This window comes from Anser cygnoides, chromosome 2, assembly GCF_040182565.1.
Source record: "Anser cygnoides isolate HZ-2024a breed goose chromosome 2, Taihu_goose_T2T_genome, whole genome shotgun sequence".
NCBI lineage: Eukaryota > Metazoa > Chordata > Aves > Anseriformes > Anatidae > Anser > Anser cygnoides.
Window position 1 is genome coordinate 143,921,681 of NC_089874.1, and position 21,444 is coordinate 143,943,124.

General features: G+C 40.3%; 1 protein-coding gene across 4 annotated transcripts in view; it reads left to right on the forward strand.

Moving 5' to 3' along the window:
* The first annotated feature begins 242 nt into the window (after positions 1–242).
* The window catches only part of OXR1 (oxidation resistance 1), a 273,016-nt gene continuing 251,814 nt past the window's right edge, over positions 243–21,444 (forward strand). For 2 of the 4 annotated variants that reach the window (XM_066990652.1, XM_013179969.3), the window contains exon 1: positions 243–487. The gene's annotated coding sequence lies outside the window, so the exon portion shown is untranslated. The remainder of the gene's footprint in view (positions 488–21,444) is intronic. The other 2 variants (XM_048068777.2, XM_013179967.3) reach the window with 2 other exon arrangements.

Consider the following 21,444-nt stretch of genomic DNA (forward strand, 5'->3'; position numbering starts at 1 on the left):
TGAGGTAAACGTGCCCGGCCGTAGCCGCGGCCCTAACCCGTGCACCCGTACAGGCGACAGCGTTACCGGGCCAAGCGCACCTCACCCCAACGGCAGGCCCGTGGCCCCGCTGCCTCCTCAGCCATCACTAGGGCAAGCAAGCTCGCCTCTGCCCCTTTAAGCTCCGGCTGCGGTTTTTTTTTTTTTTTTTTTTTTTTTTTCGTGGAGCGCCTATTTTTAGCTCATCCTCTTGGTAGCATCCAGCTCTGCCCCCTGTTTCTCCGCTCTCCCCCCCGGTGCTCATCCTCCCCCCTCCCCTCCCTCGGTGGTAGGTTCCGCGCGGCAGACGGCGGCTCGGGCACTGAGCATGTCCGAACGCGCTCGGCAGCAGCGGCCGCCGCGCCGGGGCTCGCGGGGCGGGAAGGAGGGCGCGCGCCGGGGGGCCGCGTGAGGGCTGGCGCGTGCAGCAGCAGCAGCAACAGCAGCAGCAGCAGCCGCCGCCTTGCAAGTAAGTTTCTGCGGGGCGGGAAAGGGGCGCGCGCGCGCGCGGGGCGGTGGCGCGTGCCGCGGCGGTTGGATGGGTGCCCGCCCAACCGCCGCGGCACGCGCTGCCGCCCCGCTCCCCTCAGAGCGGGGCCGAGGGGAAGGGGAGATACGTGTGTATACGTGCGGTATTTCAACCTGCCTGTCAGTAGTAAACACCTAACTACGCCCCAAATTTATTTCATTTCCCCCCCTATAAATAGCATTTTCTTGTTCTTTTTAAAAATGCACGTCTTGCCCTCGTTCCTTTCACGCGCCAAGTCGGTCTGAGTGCTGTTTGATGCTGGGGAATATAAAGTTCCTCACTTGGCGTTGAAACAGGCGCGTTTTACTTTTTCTTTTCTGCGTGCTGAATGGGAAAAGGCTTCAGAAACTGCTTTCCTGCTCACCGGAGGCTTGTTGTGGTTGTTTCCAAAGTTGTATGAAGGCAGCCATCCAATTAAAATGATATAATAATAAGGATGGGGGAATTTGAAGGGATTTCTGTGAAAATGAGCGTTGGTTATGAGCCTTCTGCTGCTTAGCGTGGCACCGGTGAAAGAACTAGACTGAGTGAGGGCCACTAAGGTGCTCGTGGTGGACAGTCTGTGTTAATTTTCATTGGACCGTTTCAGTAGGTTTTCTGAGTTTAACAACCCGACTTTTGACACTCTCACAGGCAAGGCGCTCTCTGCATGTTGATTTGGATTAGCCTGGGATGCTCACACAGATGAATATGCCCGTGAGCTGAAGTGTCTGCAGGTTAAACCTCATCAAAATCTAGATGTGTTTCGAAGTAGTTAAAGACCCAGAACCTGCCAGCCCTGCTCTGTATCGTCTTGGTTCTATTAATTAGTGTTATTGCAATGGAGCCAGGAAGACTGCTGTGTGATTGTTTCTGTATGTCTGCAGCTCTTCCCCTCCCCCAAATGAATTAAAAATAAATCCCAAGGCAGCCCCCCCATAGCAGTAAGATGGGCATTGATCCGTGGGTTTTGGAAAGCCAGTGAGTGTGTGCGCTTGGGATCTGACTTGTGCATGAATAAGCTGCTGTCCTGTCTGTTGCCTTTTTATGAGCCTGCAATAATGGGAGAAAAAAAGAATTCTTGAGTGGATGCCTTTTGCCTGCTGCACAAAACCATAAGAGAATGCAGCAGGAAAGAACAGTTTGTTTTACCTATGTTGGTGATGTTGTGAAAAATAAGGAGGGAAATTTTCGAATGTGGCAACCTGCCATCTTTTTCTTGGAATTAGATTTGAGCTGAATTAATAACAGTATGGATTTTAAAAATAAAATTGTTCAAAATGTCACTGGGCTTCAAAGTCTTTGATTAAAAGATGGCTTTCCTTATGCTTGTGCAGTAGTAATTTGTTTAGTAGGTGCCATTTGTGTTACATTTACTGTTACGACATTTCAATACCTTTCGTTAGGGCTCCAGAGCTCATACAGATAACTGAATTATTTCAGCATCCTAAGCAGATAAGTATTCTCTGAAGTCAAAGCATATGAAGGTAGAGCATATAGGCGTATCCTTAGCATATTATACTCTGTGGTATAATTTCTGTAGAGTCTCAGTTGATTCTTCACCTCTTGTCCAGGTTTGAGCCCAACTAATGGAAATGAGAAAATTATTTGAGTGGCAGTGGGGTTGCATATTAATTGTTGGAGAATGCCTAAGTAGCAGTTGCAGTGTTTGCGCGTACTTATTTTTTCCCTTCAGGCAGAAAAAAAAGCTGTAGTTTTCTTTCTCCATGCACTTTTTCCCTTGAAAACTCTTATTTCTCCATTATTCATTTAATCTAAGGGAATATCTTTCTTTTGTTCTTTACTTTTTGTAATAAGGCATGTCATCTCACATTGCAGGGCATCTTATATACACTTATTCCCGTAGGACTCTAAAGAATAACAGGACTGTGGAAAGAGATGTTAATTTTTTGTATTATTATTTTTTTTTAATCATGAATTTAACTACAAAATATTAATAATGCCCTGGGAAATTTCATAGGAGATTGATTACTCTAGGATTGTCAGCATTACCATTCAGCCATTAATTCCTGAGAGGGTCTCTTAGCTTCCTTTTTGTTGATGAGCTACTTCAATTTCTTTCTTCTTCACCCTTTAGAGAGCTACTGTTGTTCCTTAAGTTACTACATTGAAAATATTCAATGAAGCATATTACTGGAATACACTGGGGAGGTGACAGCCTTAGAGAAACAAACAATTATCGCTAACAAGCGTGGTTCAGTGTCAGGTTAGCATGAGATTGCTGTATGTTCGTGAATGGGTTGAATAAGAACATACCAAAACTTTTGCTTGATAGAACTAAGTACTTAAATCCAGGATGCCTTCCTTGTCTACTGTGACAGATATCCTTTAAGGTAATGTGCCTTTCTTTGATGTGTGAGCTGTTACCATCAGAGGCAGAAGGCAGTTTTGGACAGGAGAAGAATTTCATGTTTGCCAAAGCTCCTGGGGAAGACCTTCAAGTGTTCAAAAAAGACATCGCTGCCTTCAGTTCATTGGTGTTGTTTTGTGCCAGGAGCAGATGCTCACATGGTGGGTGCACTGCCGCAATCAGCTGGAAATCTTGCTTTTATTCTAGCATCTGCTCCTACCAGCTTTACTCAAGATTAAACGTAGATATAGGGAAGGTATCTCCTTGATATCTCAGGAAATGATACGGATGTGTCATACAGTTTCCGTCCGAGACAAAGTTATTGGACCTTAAGGTCAACATCTTTCAGACTGTGCAGAGCTTTGTCGCTGAGCGAGCTTATCTGTGGCTGCAGCAGTACAATTAGCAAGTTCCTCCTGAACGTCAGGTTCCTGTCTGCATCTCTCAATTATACACTGAAGCAGGGGATCTTGGCCTCCCGGCCCTGCTTTTTTACATTGCGCTAGCAAAACAGAGAGAGGAGTACTTGCTCCTTTTTTTGTGTGTGTTACTCTGCTGCCTGCAAAAGGAAGGATTTGGAGAGGAAGAAAAAGCTGGGGAGGAAAAAGAAAGGTAGAGAAGAAAACACGTAAATCTGTGTTAATCTTCCACAGCTCTTAAACTGAGAACAAGCTGGAGTTTTGGCTCCTTAACTCTTCAGTGACACAAGGGGAAAGGACCTTTCGGCTTCACTCTGTTCCTCCTCAGGAATGCACTGAGGTATCTTTGCCATTTGATGCTGGAGAGGGGAGCAAAGGGAAGAGAGGACAGCTACTCACGAGCTTCATGTGTGTGTTAACGGAGAGCCCAGTGGTCATGAACATAGCTTAAAACAACCCATTTGTCACAAAAGAAGTGATTGTATCTTCTCCGGGGCCTGTGTAACAGTGTCCATGTAGTTCAGGGGCAGCAACATGAAAAAAAAAGGGATTCTGAACAGAAGGGTACAAAGGTATACCTGCCGCTTCTTTATTTCCCCTTTGCTGGACGCATTGTTTTCAGTCTTGAATGGGTAAGTGGAAGCCAATGTGTACATTTCTGGTAAGCTCTTATTCTGGGAGGCTTTTTGTTACTTATGAGGGGTGTTTCCCTCATGGAGGGAACTGTTACTGAACTTTGGAAGCCTGTCTGACTGATTTTTAAAAGGGAGTTGAACTTAAAGCTTGTGTAGGAACAATAGGATTCCTCCAACACAACCGTAGGCGTTATAAAACCAGAGGGACATGTGCAGTGTCTTTCCCATGGAAAGTTAGTGCCCTAACAAGACAGAAGATAACGTGCTTTTTAATGGTGAAGCAGGTGCAAGTTTTTTAATACTTTGCTACTAAATCTATCAGTGATCAAAAGTGAAAGATGGATGAAAGAAGAAATTTTGAACACTCTAAGCAAAGCATTATTTTCTTTCTTCATAAATCATTGTGATGCGTGGCCCAGACCAGGCGCTGTGTATTTAGTTGCTGGGTAATATCAGCAATAATAAGCAGTCCCTACGAGATGCATCTCTGGTGTCCTCTGACCAGTCTTGAATAGCTTACTGAGTTGCTTATACAAGCCCAAACTGGAATTGCTTACTTAAGCAAAACTACCTTTGACATTGATAGAAATTTCCTGAAGTAAGAACTTCATGTTGGTTTGTTTGTTTGTTTGTTTTCTAGAAACTGCAAATTAACCCCTCTGCTCCCCCCCCCAATATAATGTTATTTAAACACCTGGTAATGATTCACTTGCCATGAGTGAATACAAAAGTAACCTTGTTAGTGTGCGAAGAAGAGCCTCAGTCAGGTAAGATTCTCTTTGTAGTTCACAAGTTCTTCAGTAGTCAGTGGCCAGAGTAATGCTTTGGGTTTACCTGGGGTATATCCCGTACATCTCTGAAGGCATAGTTGACATTTGTGCAATCATGGGCATGCAGTACTTCCTCCTGAGCATGGGAAGCAAATCCATGGCACTTCTATATCTAACTCACAACACCTCTGAAGGACAAGGTATTACCCCCGTTAGTGTAGGTATCTGGTTTGTTCAGCGGTACTGTTTGAGAAGACTTTCATTTTGAAAGGTGATTTGCCTTCATCACATCACAGGATACTAAGAACCATCTTGTGTGTCTCCAGTGAGTGATCTCATCCATTACAACTCTGAGTGTGGGGGATGTATGTTCCTCTATGTATACAGTTCCCATCCATTTCACTATAAACTTGAGCTCTGCAAACAGGAGGAAAGAATCGGCTATCTCCCATGCTCCTGTGTATAAAAAGCTTCTGGGACACATAATCATGGAACAAGTTCATAGGTAAAACATAGTTCACTTAAATATTCCTACAGATAATAGGTATCAATAAACCTTCATAAAATATGACATGCACATGAAGAGAAGACTTTGATACTATAAATATAGACTGAACCTTTTTTTCTTAAGGCATAACACAACCAGATTCCATGGAAGTATGTTCTATAGTAGTGGCAAACACATTATTTGTTATTCCTTAATCTACACTTAGCTGTAGAAATGCTTAGTAATAAATCTGAATATTTTATAAATATCATAAGAGCATACTAAAATGTTAGTATTTATAGTCGCTTCAGTGAGATTGGATTCACTTGTGAGTCCTTATATTTACTTTGTGATTTTAAATTATTAATATTGTTATTTCAGAAATTGATATTTATATGCTGTTGATGTAAAAATAATCTATTCAGTCATCTGTATGTCTGGTAGTTGAATTCCAAATTGTCTTTCTTGTTTAGTCACACTGAAAAGGCAGGACAGCCATCTTGTTGACACAAGCACGTTCCGAGATGATTAATCGATGATTGATATATCACAGCTTCTCCAGCTTCTGAGAAGGGAAACTGTAAAAGCTTTTAAATCCCATTTAGAGAAGGAAACAGTTCTTATCCAGGACTACAAACAGTAATACCAAGGAAAAGAGATATGTTAGGAACCAAAATACATTTGCTTGTTCCAGTTTTATTTCTACTTTGGAATCTTATCATTAGTCTCTGTGGGTTTTTCAATGTTTTTCTCTGGGATTATGGCTATATTTTTCTTTCTTTTTTCTTTTTCCCCAAGAGTCAGTATGAACAATGCACTGAAATGTTACTGCCAAAATACTAATACTAATTCATTAGTAATCTAATCTCACTTCTAGATCAAACTTCAAAACCCTTGTGGTACTTTCTGCTTTAATATTTTTTGAAGAGTTGCACTAATTTATAGTGTGGACTTAACCAGCTGATGGAAGTCCCACACATGCTTTATGTTGATATTAGCATATGACCATAGCAAAAAAAAAAAAAAAAAAAAAAAAAAACCTTCTATCTTTGCATGTATTTTCCATATGCTAGAAAGGACAATAGTAGCAGGAACTGGCTGGTCCATGTGGAACATGTGGCTGTGAAACTTTTCCATATGCATGCTGGAATACCTCATTTTCTTCTGCATTTTTTTTTTCAGTAAGATCTCCTTCATCTGAAAGCTTTTACATGAGTTTATGCTTCACAAAGAAGTCTTACCTGAAGCAGTGAGTTAGACACCCGAAGAGTGGAAACAATCAAATAGCAATGTGGAAGAAATCATAAGGAAAGGTTTAAAGTGGAATTACCATTTATTAAAGCTTCGGTGCTCAGTCGATGGTCTGCTTACTGTGTCCTACTGTCTTGCTGTATGCTGTGTACACACTCTGCAAGCTCTCTGCAGTGGAGCTCGCATTTACTTGTAGAGGGCTGAGTACATTCAGCTGTTTGTACAGAAATACTCTGGTTTATGCTTATCATCAAAACAAAACTGTTAATACAAATCTATCAAATTCGAGGCCCTGGATGTGAGATTGTTCTTAGTGCCTCAGCCACAGTAGCTGCTTTACATGCTTTCCCAATGTATGGGAGAGCAGGTCCTGATTTTGAGCAGGTCTTGGATGGGCTGCCTGGACAAAGTCTTAGGGTTGGTTGCTGTGAAATTCAGAACTAAGATGAGGTTGTTGGAGAGTGGTGCTGGTGGCTGCATGCAGGGGACTAGGTGAGACTCAGGGAAGATGAGAGCAGTGCTGGGCAGGTGGGAAGAAGCACAAGCGGTGGTCTTGTGACTATGCTGTTATAAGAGCCCAGCAGAAATCCCAAGTTTCTGATTCTTCTGCCCTGTTGTGATTCATTGCTAAGGGTATTTCACTTCAGTGTTCTACCTCCTCACAGCCCTCCTGCTTCTCCTACTTATTTATCATTGTGGTGTAATTAAGTCTCACAAATTCAGAAGTACCAGAGCTAAAGCTGCTGTCCAAAATAAATAGACTTTTCAATTTACCTTGAGTCTCTATGCTTCAAGTGTGTGTCTGTAAAATGAAGACAATACTACCTGCACAGCATGGCATGTTGTGAGAAGATAAGTTTTATTATTATTGGTGAAATGCTCTGCTACTGTAGTGATGGTCAACTTGGAGAGGAACGTGAGGAGATTGCTTGAGCTCCGTTAGGATGCCAGAGGTAGGGGAGTACCACACGGCCGTGGATCGGACACCTGTGGTCAGACCAGACACTGGATACGGTCACTGCTTGCTCAGGAAATACCATCACTCCTGTTCTCTGAGTGTTGCAGCAGTCTTGGGGAAAATAAATTTTATGTGAATGCACAGCTGAAAACTGTATAAAGCTGTTTATGTAATTTCTTTGAGAATATTGTTTAGACACTTGCTGACCAGTAGTTCTTGATTTTTGTTTATATATAAATATAAACTATACATATATAGTATATATATAGTCTTGACTTTGGAAGTCAAAAAGCTGTAGCTGCCCCATCCCTGGAGGTGCTCAAGGCCAGGCTGGATGGGGCTTTGGGCAACCTGGTCTGGTGGGAGGTGTCCCTGCCTGTGGCAGGGGGGTTGGAACTGGGTGGGCTTTAAGGTCCCTTCCAACCCAAACCAATCTGTGACTTTGTAAAAATAGCAATGAAGCATGGGAAGCTGTTACTTACTACTCCCAAGTCCTCATCAAACCGAAATCAATATTTTTAATTAGGATGTCTTTAACAGGGAAAAATTCTCCTTGCGGTGCCAGCGTGACCACGGGAAGATGGGTCTCTGTAGCAGGCCTCACAGTCACTGCTACCTATAAACAGTGGAGAGTGGGTAAACACAGAACGGAGCAAGGCAGAATTAAGATACAAGCAGTTTTTGTTTTGGTGAGCATGATACTTTTCATTACACTTACTCCATAAGGGAAATAAGGCTTTACGCTTTGAAACTGTTACTTCTCTTCTGGAAGACTAATGTGTACGTTGTCTCTAACAGCACTAGCTAAGGTATGTGTGAACCTAGGAGCTGCGCAGCTGGAAGGAGCTCCCGGTGTTTGGAAGGAGACTGATGTGGTGATGAAATCAGAATCTATTTGTGTATCTAGTTTGGCACAGGAACACTGCACAGTGAACACCGAATTTGCTCCCCCTGTTTCTGTCACCATCTCCTAATTTTGTCCTTAGCCTGTGTTGCACTAAGTTTTGAGCAAGGTTTGGATCGTGTGTGGAGATCAGGCTTGACCTGACAGAAGCTTTAAAGGTGAGGTACTGCAAACATACAGTCCTTTTAAGAAATACCAAGAAAGGATACTCTTGCTTCCCATATGTATTTTCCCCTGATTTCGAGTTCTGTTTTACCCAGTTTTCAGGGTCCTTTATAGAGATGTGCCCTAAGACTAAGGGGCAGGTGCTGAGCTCTGCTCTCTGGGGACAGCGACAGGACCCGAGGGAACGGCATGGAGCTGGGACAGGGGAGGGTCAGGCTGGGGGTTAGGGAAAGGTTCTGCACCCAGAGGGTGGTCGGGCACTGGGACAGGCTCCCCAGGGCAGTGGTCACAGCACCGAGCCTGCCAGAGTTCAAGAAACATTTGCACAACACTCTCAGACAAGTGCACTGATTTTTGGGTGGTCCTGTGTGGAGCCAGGAGTTGGACTCGATGATCTCTGTGGGTCCCTTCCGACTCGGGATGTTCTATGATTCTAACCATAGCAGAGGCAGAATGTAAACTTGTTACTGCTCTATCCAATCCCTTTTAATTCCCTCAGTCACTTCTGATAATTTTTGTTTCTCAGGTATACCCAAAGGCAGAATTTTTATAGGATGATGTGGCAACGGGCAGTAGGAATTAATTCCCCAAAGGAACAATTGCATGCCATCCCATCTGACCTCCTTTGGGAAACATAGGGGACCACTGACTGGAACCCAGTGGGCTTTCATCAACTGAAACAAATTAAATTTAGAGGAAATCTGACAGTTGGTGTTTATAGGGAGGAAATTATTCCATCTCCATAAAATGTGCAAAGGTTCCTTGTCATATGTTTTAAATTTTTATAACAACTGCTAATTGTTTTCTGCTTTCTAATTCTCCTTCCCAGGTATTTTAATCACAGCTCAGAATGGCAAGAGAACCTGTCTGTATTGCTGTCTATCTTGATGAATCCAAGAGGAGGAAAAAGAAAAAATAAGAATTTTATATTCCTTTATTTATTCTACTTTTTTACTTACATATTTATGAAGAAGAATTTCTGAGGGGAGAAAGAGTTACAACTTTCATTAGCATCTTGTAGCTTCAACATTAATATGACTGAAGTGTGAATGGTGAGGCAGAATTTTGTAATAAACTTTTAAAAATGTGCTGGATATTTCAAATACTTATGCTCATTCTAAGACCTGAGTTTTTTCCTCCTTTTTTTTTTTTTGTCTATGCCTTTGTTAGTTACTTTGGTTTCCTTAAGTAAACAATCTTGTGGGTTGTTTTTTGTTGTTGTTATTTAACCAGTGCTTTCTGTATTGTAATACCTGAGCATAAGTCAGTTTGCTGTCTTTAATTTTCCAAATGCGCACCCACATGTGAACCTGTAGATCTTCAGCTTTAACAATAAGAGCAGCTTTAAATAATTATGTCAAACACAGTATCTCTCTCTTAATTTACAGACATTCAGAAAAAAAATCAAAGTGAATTAATTGGCATTTGCCAAAATGGGCTAGATTTTATACTGTGCAAGGACTGTAGCAGTCAATGTGCTTTAATGCATACAAGTTAAAATAGTCTCTTCATGTAAGTGCATGGCTATTAAAAGAATTTTAAAGAGTAGTCTGACAAAAAAAAGTAAAGGCAATAGCTTTTTGAGGGGTACATTAATATAAATTGTGCCAATTTACAGAAATAGACTGGGATGGTGTGGAGCAGTGAAGCTGGTATAAGCAGCTTGTAGTTTTCCAGATGCTTGTACCTGACATTTTATACCGCAGTGCTTGCACAGTAGCACGACGCAAATTTCAGTGCACCAAGCATTCAGTTTCCATGCCAGGATTAAATTACTCAAGTTTGTTTGGAGTTCTGGACTGTTGCAATTTTAAACCACTAGTGTTTTGTCATGTATCCTTGTTTAGGAAGATTCATGTTCCATCTAATAAAAATTGAATTCTGATAAATTAATGATTATGACCATTTCTGAGCTGCAGCACATCTGAAACCTGCAAATTTGTTAATACTTAAGATACACAACTGATTAACTTGAAGGACAGCTATTATTGCCTCTTCCACTCCATTCTTGGTGCTCTGTTATCCATACACAAATACCCCTCTAGCAGATAAAGAAGGTAAAATGGCAGCATTTCCTCCAAAGAAACCAAACTAAACATCTGTTTTTCCATCTTAGGCAAGAAAAGCAACACTATTAATAAAAGGATTTCAGTCTATAACCCTCTAAGATGCTTTCTCCAAATATACAGCTATTGAGCTGTGCAAGAACACTTTTAGGAGGAACACAGGAGTCCCCATTTGGCTAGTAGATCATCATAGCTATGACAAAACTACTACCATATTTTATTGATTATTCCTTAACGTGTGACATTTAGATAAAGGTACTGTTTGTTATTTAACTGTACTCTTTTGAGCATTTGAATTTATACAGTACAACGATCAATTCATCCATCTGTAACAGCGCATGACTCCTAATTAGGAATCCCAACAAAGAGTCTAAAGTAACCAAGTGACTCAATTCTTTTTCTCTAACTCATTTTTTTTCCCTAACCTAATCTACCCTGTCCCTCCATGCCTTACTTTTCTTAAATCTTCAGACCATTATGGATACAATTTTAATATCACTAATTACACTAATTTTTACACTTTTTTTTTAAATTGCTGATGAGAAAAAATTGAGACCAGTAGCAGAATACTTTAAAAATTATAGTAATCTCTGGGCCCAGTGACATAAAGCATGACATGAGGATGATTGGTTAGGGATGTGCTATAAGAACAACATTTAATTTTTTTAATTAAGCTATTAACCAGAGTTTGGGCAAGAATATCACAGAAACACTGTGTAGTAAATTGAAATGTGTGCCTTAGCTTGTGTATTTTTTTTTTTCTCCCCCTTCTTGCACAAGTTACTTGTGTTTGGAAGTTTTAGTTTAGATTCTTACCTATTAAAGGAAGTCTTTACTATGTTAGAAGCTAAAAGGCTCTACTATGGATTTATGACCTAAACCTAATAAAACCATACATAACAACAGTAGAGTCTTGTTGAAACCCAAATATTTAACCTTTCCCTTAAAGAGTTACTTCTTCAAGATCTTAAGTCTAGAACAGCCATGGGAGATGGAATTGACTGACTGATTTTATTTTAACATACGGAAGATGCTGGATAATTCGCCTTTAATCAATTCCACAAATCAACAGGTGGTGAAAGAGGTTCTTCCCATGTTGTAGCAAAGGGTCAGATAGAGTGTATTACAGACAGCTTTGAGCCATGTGTGGAGAATATTCCTACCTTCTGTTCATCGATAGGGAAGCAAACATTGCATGTTGTATTTATATTTAATAAAATTAAATCCATATGTATTTTTTGTCCTCAACCTTCTGGCAAATTGGTAATGTGGAACTGAGCTGCAACGGATTGGACATGCATGCTAGCAAGGGTACTAATCTGTATTATCATTTTTTTTAATTTAACAGCACATATGACTTCTGATGGATCACTGCTGATTTTTACACATGGCTGGTCACTAAATACTGTTTGCCACAATGGATGGAATGAATGAAAACGTATTGTTGTAGATGAAGCAGTGAAGAGTCCTGGCCCTGTGGTACAAATCCTTGAGTACTTTAATTGCAGGATTAATAGGAACAAATGTTTTGTGTTTGTTCTTCTGCAGGGTGACAAGCCGGATGCGGGAAGAAAAATAACTTGCATAAATCAAGTTTTTACACAATACTATTTTGTGTTACTCCATTGTTTTGCAAATTTCAAGTAGCTCTACTGTGCTTGTCGTTAAAATAATCAGATTACAGAAACAGAGCAAAAAAAACCACTATTCTCTTTCAGTTAATTTGATTCCTGCTGAAATCTTGTTTATATTTGGAAAGGAATGGTCTTGAAACATTCCAGTTCACAGTTCAAATCTGTTGGTTGATGATATGGCGCATGGGATGACCTGAAAAAAAAAATGGGTAGGCGGTAGATTTGTTTTTACTGTTGAATTGCTCATTATCTTTTTAAAGTGTTACTGTTTTCACTTTCCTTTATTTTTAAGAAAAAGTAAATTTACTATTGTGAAGACAATAACATTTCCAATTCCATGGTTGTAGTTCTTACATAATGCTCTCAGCGTAATCACTTTTATAGATGCCCTGCATAGTTTATCAGCATGGGCCAAATTTTCCTCTGTGACTCAAAAGCAGTTGTAATAATACTGGTGCAGGCAAATGCATCTCTCACAAGACTGTAGTAGCGATAGTAAGTTGTCTGTATGAATGGAAAACTCGTAAACCTGCACCGACATTATATAAATAACCTCTGACTAGTGCTGAAATTGTATTTTAATTATGTGACAGTGTTCTGCTTTTGTCAGAGGTCTCTGCTGTTCTCAAACATCCCCAAATGGACTTTCATTCACAGGGTAATAAAGGTAATTTATGCCCCCATATATTCTGTTGGGACAATGGTGAAGTTGTCATTTTGGAAAGAAAACACTCTGTCACCCTCACTCCACTTATGTCCTGAATCACTTTGCAGGTGCCACAGTTGAATATCACTGGGAAAATGCCTAATGCAGACAGTCTGAGATTACATGGAAATTCCTTGTAGTGGTCATGCTGTAATACCTGAAACAGAATAGACAGAGGAACCTATTTATGCACAAATATACGAAGCTTGAATTATTCATCAGGCGATGGTGAAAAATAGTGTGTGCACCCTGCCAGGCAGGAAAACCATTCACATTAGTTGTAGTTCAACAAAGTGTTATGGGTTTAAAAAAAAAACTAGCCATGGGGTTAATGATTTCACTGCATCGATTTTACCTGATTTAAGAGAAAGGGAGCTAGGGTTTTATATTAACAAAATGCACTAAGCCAAGTGATGGAATCCTGTTAGATGTTTAAGAGGTGAAGGCACATGTGAGTGTCTGTGTTGTCTGTTTCCTGCGTGCTGCCTCTACCTTTTGGGATGATGCTTTCCTCCAGTTCTGTGTGGAGATAATAGCTAAGAAGGGTAATAAGATAAGCCCCTCTTGGCTAAAAAAAGAACCATGGTGCTAAGCTCGAGGATGAAGCACGTGTAACCTCCCTTTCGGACTTCCACCTGGAACTGCAAGAGTATGTAAAAAGAGTATGTCCTGCTCAGCTGATGAGATCCAGGGGCTCCCCATGCTGCTCACCTGCAGGTTGAAGCTGCTGAGGATAGCCCCAGGAAGCAGGCGTGTTTCTGACATTCATTCACTGATCTGTCAAAAAGTTTTGTACCACGGTGAAAGAAAATCAGAAGACCTTTCCTAGTTCAGAATGAATAACTAAGGATTTTTAAGTTCATGTTTAAGTGAAAATGAACAAGTAGGAAATAAGTGACCTCTTTGTTCAATTCTGATCTCATTCTCAAGAGTAGTCTTGTAATCCTAAAAATCAGACTTCTAAACAGTGGGCTGAATGTCTGGTGCCATTTTAATGGCATGTGAGCAAGCAGCATGGTTATCATTGACATTATTTTATATAGAGGTAATTTTAATATTAAAAAATGAATTGATCTTTTTTGTATGGAAACACAGTTATTTTAATTTCCATATTAATAATGACTCACCAAGAAAAAGTGAATTTAGAACATAAAGAGGCAACTAAATACTTGCTTCTTAGAAAGAAAGTGAGGAAAAATGTTAAGCAACTCAAAGTTTACATTAGAAAAATGCTAACTGTATAATAGACTGTATTAAGGAAGTCACAATTAGATCCAGTTTTATTCTGTTTCATAGTCGAAATGTCCTGTGTGAGGATTTATAAACATTAAAACTGCAAATGGAAACTCCAGTAGAGGAAGTATGTGTTTCATTTTTTCTACTTTCTTCTTGATTTTAGGGTATTATCAACACTCACAAACAGATACTCCCAAATCCATTTTGCAATTGAATTACTTCCCATTTTCATAATGTCTTCCCATGAGGTTTCTCTGAGATCTGTCTTTCCAATTACCACTTGCTGTCTTTCAGCAATACTTTCACTTCAGTTTTATAATGCAAATGTCTCTGGATCCATCAAAGTTCATTTCAGTCCCTTTTCTATTTCCATGCAATTTTAAGTACCAAATAGCTTTAGAGATTCTTCTCAAATAACATGATTGGTAAAATAGATTGAGGTTTAAAAAGTAATAGTAGTGATCTGGTGTTTGGAGTTCATAGTTTCAAGCTTTTCTGAACAATCAGAATTCACAGAATCACAGAATGGTTTGGGTTGGAAGAGACCTTAAAATCACCCAGTTCCAACCCCCTGCCACGGGCAGGGACACCTCCCACCAGACCAGGTTGCCCAAAGCCCCATCCAGCCTGGCCTTGAGCACCTCCAGGGATGGGGCATCCACAGCTTCTCTGGGCAACCTGTGCCAGTGCCTCACCGCCCTCATAGATACTGGGAAGAAATTCTTTGCTAATCAGAACCTAACCTGCCTCTCTAATTTAGAGAAGGCCTTTGCCTTCTGGGACTTGGGCTATGTGGCTAGAGTTCTTGCCAATAAAGACTGAGGCAAAAAAGTCATGGAGTACCTCAGCCTTCTCCTTATCCTGTGTGACCAGGCCTCCTGATTCCTTCTGGAGAGTGCCCACAATTTCCCTAGTCTTCATTTTATCACTGACGTACCTATAGAAGCCTGTCTTGTTGCCCTTGACATCCCTGGTCAAATTTAATTCTAATAGGGCTTTAGCTTTCCTAACCTGATTCTTGGCTGCTCAGACGATTTCTCTGTATCCCTCCCAGGCTGTCTGTCTTTGCTTCCACCCTTTGTAGGCCTCCTTTTTCTGTTTAAGTTTGGCCAGGAGCTCTTTGTTCATCCATGCAGGTCTTCTGGTATTTTTGCCCAGCTTCCTCTTTGTTGGGAGGCATTGCTCCTGAGCTAGGAGGAGGTGATCCCTGAATATTAACCAGCTTTCTGGTTACTCTACCAAGCAGATCCCTGAAGAGGCCAAAGTCTGCTCTCCCAAAGTCCAGGGTAGTGAGCTTGCTGTGCTCTCTCCTCACTGCCCTTGGGATCCTAAACTGCACCAGTTCGTGGTCACTGCAGTCAAGGCTGCCCTTGAGCTTCATGTTCCTCACCAGCCCTTTCTCGGTGAGAATGAGATCCAGCACAGTACCTCTCCTTGTTGGCTTCTCTGTCATTTGGAGAAGGAATTGATCATCAGTGCATTCCAGGAACCTCCTGCATTGCCTATTCCCTGCTGTGCTGTCCCTCCAGCAGATATCAAGATGGTTAAAGTCCATGAGGACCAAGGCATGCAAATGTGAGTCTGCTTCTCTCTGTCTATATAGAGCCTCATCTGCTTGGTCTTCTTGATCAGGTGGCCTGCAGCAGACCCCCACCACAATGTCCCCTGTCCCTGCCCTCCCTGTAATTTTGACCTCCTCCAAGAAGCTCTGTCAGCTCCTCACCCATCCCCAGGCTGGGCTCCACACACTCCAGCTGCTCATTGACATTGTGGGCGACGCTACCTCCTCACCTCCCCTGCTGTCCTTCCTACATCCTGTATCCTGCATCCCAACACTCAAGCCATGGGAGCTGCCCCACCATGTCTCTGTAATGCTAATGAGGTCGTAGCCCTGCAGGTGTGCGTACATCTCTAACTCCTCCTGTGTATTGCCCTTGCTACGTGCATCAGCATAGAGACATTTGAGTTGGGCCCCTGATGAAGCTGGCTTACTGGCTGGTGTGGCTGGGCTTCTTGTGCTGCTCTTCAGGTGCTCTCCTGCTGACCTGTGACCCTTCTCCAGGCTCTGGGCATCCATCGTTGACACTGGTATCAAGCTGGGAGGAGTGGGATGGAGTGAGGTTCCCCTCCCCTAGTAACTCTAAAGCCCTCTTCACCAGCTTGGCAAAACTATGACCAAAGATGCTCTTCTCCTCTGACAGCACCCCGTCAGCTCCCAGTAGACCAGGTACCTCAAAGGTAGTGAAACAGTTAGATCATTTCTCTTTTGAATTGTTGCTGCAATTAAAGCTTCACCAGGTATTTTAAGAAACCAGAGCTTTACAGACCATTTTCAGTATCATGGCATAATGGGAACTAAAATATTGGTAGCAGCTGTAGTGATAATAGCAAACCATGATGACTTAAAATTGTGCAGCAATTCTAGATTCTTTCAAACTGGCCAGAAAACAAACCAAAAGGAATACCACAGTACAAGATCTATATTTTTTGGCTAGTCTCTTGCAGTGTTATGGCCAAAACAGTGTAGGATGCCTATACTGGTGCTTTTTTACAGTTACAGATCCTGGGGATGGAGTTTTCGATATTGGAGGGAAGCTAAATGGAGTTGAATTCAGTGCTTGCTGCATTTGTTTTTTCAGCAGTGCTAAATTCCTACTGATTTTTGGAAGTTCAAAATGCTTTGACTGTTGCTGAAGCCAGCAAGGGCTGTGTTTAGCAGTGCTGAAATCAAGCAGAAAGATGCGTGCCAGAGCACAGTATTCATAAGCCTAATCGCTCAAGGCTCCATCATTTAATTGCTGTATTAGCTAGCTAACAGCTAAATAAGACTTCTGCTTGTATGAGTCTGTTTGTCTTTCTATCCATGAACTGTAAGTATCTACTTAGGAGATTACCATATTTTCTTAAAATCTGACTTTACAAATACTCTAGTTTGAAAACTGCAACTTCTGTTTTCAGGTTTTATAAAGGGCAATACAGGGAACTCAATTCTTTTACCCCATTTTTTCTTTCTTTTTTTTTTTTTTCGAATGTACATGTTATAGGAAAATTAAAAGCAAAAAGTCAACGTAAATCTCATGCTTCCCTTTTGATAGTGCTGTAGTTCTTACTCAATTACTTCCTTGTCAGCATGGATCATATTTTTTCTACAGTATCTTATTTGACAAAGTAAACCTGCGCGCTGTTTTGTTACTGAAGCGGTGAATTTTAATTGGTTTTATAGCGTAATTTCTTCTTGGGAGTGACTTTATGACATTAGTTTTATGAGTCAAGAAGCTACCTCCTGTGAGATCAGTGAGCATTTTCTCTTTCAGTGAAATAAATTGCTGTGTACAAGATAAGTGCTGAACCGATTTTACAGCCCTTTTGTTAGGAAGTTTGGTAGGTTTTTTTTTGGTCCTGCTCTGGCCTTGTGATACGAAATTTCTTAGTAGTTCTTTAGTCCGTTTTTCCGTGAATTGGCTGAGGTTAGTATCTCGAGTCATTCGTCATACCAAGTCTTTCCAAGTTAATCTTTGCAGGTGCTCAGGATGAAGAATGAATGTTTCAGGAGGAACAAGTATTGAGGATGGTTAGTACAGCTGTCAGTGTTCTGCTCACCTCTGTGCTCTTTACATGGTATAGATTCAAGTGGGTCTACTTTTTGGGTGCAAGATTTTATGGTTCTTGTTATTTGTTAAGTTGAAAACTCCATCCAGATAAGATATTAGCCTCAAATGTTATTCTGGTGCAGCTTGTTTGGCAGTTTTGTTTTGGAGTGGAACTGATTTGATCAGAGATATGTTAAAGAAAGAGTGACTTGCTTGGAAACCTTTTTTTAGTATGTTTAGATATGGCCATGTACTTTCAGTATTCCATGTCCAATTTGATATATGTCACAACTTGAGCCTGCCTGTGATTTTGGCTCTCTCAGACATGTTTATCTTGAGTGGATTAATCTATTTTCTTAACATTGCGTTCTTTCGTAAGGTCTAATAAAAGATTTGCTTTGACCTAGATTTCTTGCAAATTGTAGTTTAATATGAATGAGAAAGTTTTTGTTTGTTTGCTTTAAATTGCAGTTTAATTGTCAGATGAAGTATTGTGTCACTCTTCCATAAGTGGATCTTGAAAGTAGGTAATTTAGAGTTGGCTAGCCTTTTGTGAGCAAATTCTTCCAGTATTTAATATTCATGTCGTATTAGAGAGGATCAACCTGAAGTATTCTTGGAGGGAATAGTTTCTTCTGCTGTTGTTAGATTAGTCTTGAGCCCTTGTTTTCTAATTACCAAAAGAAACCCATAGATATAACTTCATATAGGGGAAGAAAACGAGGAAAAAATTTATGGTCGAGATAAGGCAAAAAAGACAAGTTCCTCAGCAGCATCTTAGAGGTGGTTTAGTGAGTTGCAGTTTTTCATTTTATGTTTTATTTTGGTTCAAAATACATTTAGAAGAAAAATATGTTTAGAAGAAGAAAAGATAAGGTAATGCCATTTTTTCAAAAAGAATGAACTCTCCATACCCTTAGCCTTTCCTCACATTTGGCTGCTACAAAATACATTAGTGTGGTCAGAGGCATGTAGAAGTAAATAAAAACGTAATAATTATAAAAACTTTATGAGAGACAAAATCTGATACCCAGTAGACATGCTTTCTTTCATCCCAGGCTCAATGGGAGATGATTCAGAGTTCTGCTGTATGGTCTTTCTCTTTTCCAGAGGTTGTCCACTCTTTTTTTCTTTGTGCTTCTGGGAGATTGCAGTTTATGGCAGGGATGCCTGCTGGCAGGGGCCTCTGGGAGAATATGCGGGTGAAAAGCACATTCGTGCTGCTGTGTGGTTACAGAGTATGTGCAGGTACCATTGCTTGCTGTCTGGACCATTTTGGTCTCTTAGAGCTCATCTTTCTTTCTTCTTTCTCTTGTAGCTCATCTTTCAAACATAACCAAAGCCAAGGTCCATATGCACTGATTTTTTTCTCTTTTTTTTTTCTTTGTGTTCATTATTATTATTACCTTTCTTTTTCTTTTTCTATTTTTCTTTTTCTTTTTCTTTTTCTCTTTCTCTTTCTTTTTCTCTTTCTCTTTTTCTCTTTCTCTTTCTCAAGGTAGGAAATGTGTTTTGTCGTAAACCAGCATGACTTGAACAATGCTGGTTTGCATTCTGCAACCCAGGGACATACTAAGGGCTTAGAAAGAATAACTTGTATTTAGCTTATTCAAAACCAAAATAAGTAAATTAACAGGTTTTCTCAATTTATATATGTGTGGATACTGAGCATTTAATTTCTGTCATCTTCTGCCCCCTTAATTTTAAGGCAAGGTGCAGAGCAGCATTTGGCACAAAACGGAGTTTGTTATGGAAGCAAACATACATCCAATAGTAGTTACTGCCACTGCTTCCTGAAAGAGACGTTTCAGGCTCAGTGCAATACACCATGGTAGGGTGATGGAAGAGGCAGTCCAGGCAAACCACTGGTCTTGCTGTATCTTCTTACATTCATGGAGTCCTGAGCCACTTACAGGGAAATTCGCCATAAAATCAACTAACCTGTATACTTTGGTGCATTTAGGCATTTAAACATGAGGGTTCAATTCAGTTAATTCACTACTGGACAAAGGGTCCAGCATAGGTAAAGGTGTAAATTCACGATGAAATGTATTAACTATCTTTTCAACCTTTTGAAACCCATTTTACCAGCAGATGAGATTGTAAGTGATATATCTGGATAGTTGGATTGTGATTCCTGTATACTTTGTTTAGCAATATTGTGGACATTTTACTGTAAATTCAGGAAATAAGCAGAAAACCTTTTCTTAAACTTACACTGTCAAAACCAGGGAGACATTTGTATTCTTTGGGCATGCTTTAGCTCTGTCAGAATGATAAACAGAAACTCCACGTTAATCTGACTTAGTAAGGAGCTTTCAGGATCGCAAGTTAGCAGATTCGTAATCTGACTGTTTGTAAACAGATACGGTCATTGACCTTGTTTTTTGCGGATGTGCTTCATCACTATAGCTTTAGAAGAGCATAATACATTTTCCCCATTACCTAAATTACACAAAAATGGAAAACAGATCTTTCTGCCATACATTTTTCAAATAACTTCATTATGCGGTAGCTGACGATCTACTGCTGTTTTCATGTTCTTATGCAATGCTTTTAATCCTGTGTGATCGACGTCCTTTAAGAATTAGAACATCCAGTTTTTCACTGTTCTTATTTTCATGGACACATAGTAAACGTACACTTGTGCTGCTTAGAAACTCCTGTTATTCATAAATTGATTAATAGCAAGCTGCATTTGAGGGCTCCCCTGCTGGAACTGTTGTCTTTTTAATATTTTCTATCCTTGTTTTTATTATGCAAAATAAATTGTGTTCATCATTTAGCTGGCTAAGAAAAGATGAACACAAAACTCTTAAATTTTACCTCTTTAACGTGCTGAATGTTAATTGGGTTTCTCATTAGAAACTGCCTTGAGAGGCAATAAGACTATAGTATAATTGCTTGAAAGCAAAACATCTGCAAGACTGAAGAAACATCAAGTGGGTTTGTTTTCTAATAAGGTACTTGAAAAGAATTAGAATGATTAATATTTTACATGCCATGGCAGTAATATTTTTCAATCCAGTGGCTTGAATCTTCAATTTCTCACACAAAAAGCACCAAATAGAAATTGTGGACTATCTCAGAACTGGGAATACTTGAGACTTCTCCTCCTTTGAAGTCCACTCATACACTTTTTCCTTTCTGATATTAAGCTGGCAAAAAAAAAAAAAAAAGAAAAAAAATGTGCCATGTTGAGTAATACAAATCGCATTTTTTCAAGAAAATAAGGCCAGATTTCACAGACTACATCTTTTTGCATTTTCCTAGACCTAGTTTCATGCCCTGTCAGCCCTGACTGTACTTGTGTCAACAGCGTTACACTCCATCAGTGCCGTGATGGTATTCCTGTTACATTTTGTACTGAAAGTTAGATGCCTGGGGGTGTTTTCATATTTCATGCCCATTCAGGGTACCAACACTCGATCTGTGTGTTGTGGCTGCAGAGCGAGGCTGTGCTGGCAGCTGTGGCTGCTCTGCAGCAGCTTGTTTTCCTTTGATATGGCCTTTTGATAAAAAAAAAAAAAAAGTCAAATCCAGAAACAAGTAGTTAGTCATTGTTTACCTCCCTGAATTTCTGGCTGCAACCAGTTTCCACCACTTATAGAGAAGAAATCTGTTTGTACTCTTTTTTTTTTTTTTTTTTTTTTTAACCAAAAGTAAACCTTTCAGCAGAGGCTAAGTAGCAGATGGCTGGGCAATCTTTTCATCTTTATCTCAACA